Source organism: Lissotriton helveticus, chromosome 8 (genome assembly GCF_964261635.1).
Source record: "Lissotriton helveticus chromosome 8, aLisHel1.1, whole genome shotgun sequence".
Lineage (NCBI taxonomy): Eukaryota > Metazoa > Chordata > Amphibia > Caudata > Salamandridae > Lissotriton > Lissotriton helveticus.
In genome coordinates, this window is record NC_136069.1 from 544809893 (window position 1) to 544813849 (window position 3957).

General features: G+C 47.0%; 1 non-coding gene across 1 annotated transcript; it reads left to right on the top strand.

Annotated features, from left to right (window-relative positions):
- The first annotated feature begins 3150 nt into the window (after positions 1–3150).
- Positions 3151–3223, top strand: TRNAV-GAC (transfer RNA valine (anticodon GAC)). Its single transcript has one exon. It is a non-coding gene; the product is annotated as a tRNA-Val (tRNA).
- Positions 3224–3957: the final 734 nt, after the last annotated feature.

The following is a 3957-nucleotide window of genomic DNA, read 5'->3' on the forward strand; positions in this document are numbered from 1 at the left end:
ACAGCCAGTTACCATGATACGTTAAACAAGCAATTGTGAAAACAAAACAATAATTACATTCATACAAAATGTGCAAGTGTTGAAGAACCTTCAAGATTTACACAAATATGCAATATAATTTACATAAAGCAATCTCTATAGCCCTACCCCTTGGCGCTAGTTGAGGGATTGCTGCCACAAGGGTAGCAAGCTTCTCTGTGGGGTTGATTTATGAGAATAAAACCTCCTCAGAGAAATCCAACATTTTTTGAAAAACCCTTTGTGGAAAAAAGAGGAAAATTATAATAAGGTAATCCAATGTTATCCAATTAGAGAGATAGGCCTTACAGTACTAGAAAACGAATTTGGGAGTTTTGAACTACCAGGGCAAGTAAAACTTAAACCCACATGTCCCACTTTTCACATACAATGCACCCTTCTTTAGCTCACTTCGCCACCCCATGCCATGGATTCAGCTAACCTGGTTGATGAGGGCTGTTAGCCCGAAACCGGTCCCAGGATGCTGGTTTTCGGTCCAGGGAAGACATGGCAGTTTGGGCTGGACTGTTCCCATGAGGCCCAAGGCCAAGACTGATTTGCATATGGCAGTGTCTGAACTGGGGTGGCAAAGTGAGCTAAAGAACGATGATGGATTCTGGTCTTAGCTCCCAGTGTATGACTACTATGCCTGGCTGTTTACGTTCAATTGTGAAATACTTGCTGCTATCTGAAATATTCCTGCTGCTATTTTAGAAATTCACTTTTTAAAACTCCGTTGTGTTTTTAAAACTATTCGCACTTTACCTGGCTTGTAAATCGTACTGTGTAGTTTCCTTACTGTTTGTTCCCTTCCCTGCCTGTGCCCCGTTCCACCGCGGGTTTTCCCGTTTGAGTGGAGGGCACGTCGGCAGACAGCTGGTCCCCGCTCCCATTGGCTGGTGTTGGTCAGGTGGGGCGCCAGATTCGGGACCTGACATATTTAACCGGGATGACTGGAATCCTCGGTTGGTCTTAGCTCCCAGTGCATGACTACTATGCCTGGCTGTTTACGTTAAATTGTGAAATACTTGCTGCTATCTGAAATATTCCTGCTGCTATTTTAGAAATTCACTTTTCAAAACTCCGTCGTGTTTTTAAAACTATACGCACTTTACCTGGCTTGTAAATCGTACTGCGTAGTTTCCTTACTGTTTGCTCCCTTTCCTGCCTGTGCCCCGTTCCACCGCGGGTTTTCCCGTTTGCGTGGAGGACACGTCGGCAGACAGCTGGTCCCATTGGCTGATGTTGGTCAGGTGGGGCGCCAGACTCGGGACCTGACATATTTACCCGGGATGACTTTCTCCGAGCACAGCGGACGCGCGCAGCTTGCGCGCGCCGAAGTTGCGCCAAAGTTAAGCCCGTCTGTGCCCGTCCGCACTGAGGATGCGCCAGGAGCCATGCGAGCTGGGCCACGTTTCATACTCCAAGCAGACCGTGAGTTGTACTCTCGCTCCGCGCTTCTCTTATTTAGACCTCCGCTCAGAACATGTCATTTTACGACATCTCCTGAAAACCTTGCTAATATACAATGTTGTAAAGTGGCTTTTAAATCAACATGTTCCCGACACCCCATCAGAAAGCAGGTTAATCCGGAAAAATCACTGCCTGAAGTTATTTTAATAAAAGAGGCTGGCCTGCTCATAAATGCTAGGTTGCGGCCCGAAACAATGTAGCATTCAATGACTTTGTCTCCCAAAAAAATCCCCCCTGGGTATTTATAACCGAAACGTGGGGTTCTGAATCCTCATGCCCTGATCTGGTGGAGGCAGTCCCTGAGGGCTATACTCTGACCAGGATGGACAGGACTGGGAGCAGGGGTGGGGGACTTGGAATTCTATTCAGAGACACTTTTACCTGTCGCACTGAGTCCCTTTCCTCTCCCTCCGACAATTTTGAGGCAATGCACTTTTCTATTAATTTTCTTCCCTCAGCTTCCTTTTCTGGCATCCTCTGTTACAGACCTCCGGGTCATAGAACTACTTTTCCGCAAAATATTCTCAAACTCATTTAGCCGTTTGTTGATAAGCCCAATTTTAGTATTCTGGGCGAATTTAACTTCCATTTAGAGGCCACAGATACCAAGGATACGATGACACTAATAGATGGTCTAGCTGCATGTGGTCTGGGCCAATTGGTCGAGGGCCCCATGCACTCCGCTGGCCATACGTTGGATGGCATTTTTACTAATGATGCCAGATTAACGACTGGTACACCCATCCCTCTTTCTTGGTCTGACCATCGAGCAGTTCTTTTTCACCTTAATATTAATCCTACATCACCAAATAAATCTAAGAGTAACCTTTGGGAGACCAGAAGAAATTACGGAGCGATCAATGATGAAACCCTTGCACCTTTCATGGATGCTTTCAGCTCTCTCTCTTTATCTGATCCCAATGCAGCTGCATTGAGTCTCACTAACGCCCTACCGAACGCTATGGACACCCTAGCTCCGGCTAAACGTCACTACTCAGCACGAAGGAGTCCTTCTCAGCCTTGGTTCTCCGACCGTTTAAGACTTCTACGTCAGAAGTGCAGACAACAGGAGAGGTCTTGGCATGCACACCCTGACCCCCGGGAAAAAGCCCTACACAAATCTCTATTGAGAGACTATAAGAAGGCTATTGTTGAGGAAAAAAGAAGTCATTTTACCAAACTTACTCTCTAAAATCATCACGAGATCTGTTTAAAATAATTGACTCTCTATCAGCTCCTAAAGTTGCCGATCCTATTATTGAAACACAGGAGCTCTGCGATAATATCACGAGCTTCTTCCAATCCAAAATTGCCGATATCTATAACTCTCTTGAGATTTGTAATCAGGAGCTGGATGCTAATTCAGCACTTTCTCTTCCTATGCTCTCCTCTCCCCATACTGAGACCACTGAAGCCTATCCCAAATTGTGTCTCACTGGCTTCCCTCTCCTGACCGTAGAAGATCTTAACCTTCTCCTTGATGCCACCAAGTCATCCTCGCCCCTAGACCCCTGCCCTTTAAGAACTTTAAAGACCTGCAGAGGGGTTGTCCTCCCTCCGCTACTAGAGGTTATGAACATGGCCATCAGTGAGGGGATTTTCCCCTCATCCTGGAAGACTGCTGTTGTCAAACCACGGCTCAAAAAGCCCGCTCTGGACGTTTCCGTAGTGTAGCGGTAATCACGTTGGCCTGACATGCGAAAGGTCCCCGGTTCGTGACCAGGCGGAAACACCATAGAACAATGTTTTCCCTTCCGCCCTACACATCACCGGCCCAACTTAGGCTGGAATTTGGATTGCAAAAGCAAGCCCTTGCCAGACAGGGAGCGTACATCAATTGCTGCCACAAACTCCGTTCGGCCCCCACCGACACTCTAAACTCGCTGCTATGGCAAGACATTCAAAACAGGGATATATCTCAGGCAAGATCCTACCTGAAGACAGCTTTGGTGGCTACTAATCTAATTGCGATTTGGGACATGCAACTCGGGCACAACCCATTCAAAAAGACTAGTCTGGAAAACTGTTAAAACACTATCCTTACTAGAGGACAAGGCCACATTCGCCAAAAGAAATCATGCCTGGATATCATTAAACTCTTATAAAACGCTGATACCACAACCTTACATCAGCCAGGGTTATCCTAAGACAACAAAACTGAAGTTCTTGAAATACAGACTAGGGGTTCTGCCCAGCAGGGAGTATCTTCCGCCATGGCTCAGGAGCAATGGCCACGAGGTTTGTCCGTTTTGTAACACAGACAAGGTGATATACTTAATCTGACCTGCCTTTGCGAAGAGCTACGGCCAGCCCGTCAACAGCTCTTAAAGGCCCAGCTCAAGCAGCTGGGGACTTGTACGAGAAGACAAGCGGTCCTCGCCTGCCTGAACCCTTCGAACACGAAACTGAACTGCAGATACGTTAAGTTCCTTGTAAGCATGGGCGTAAAATCCGTTCCGCTCGCGG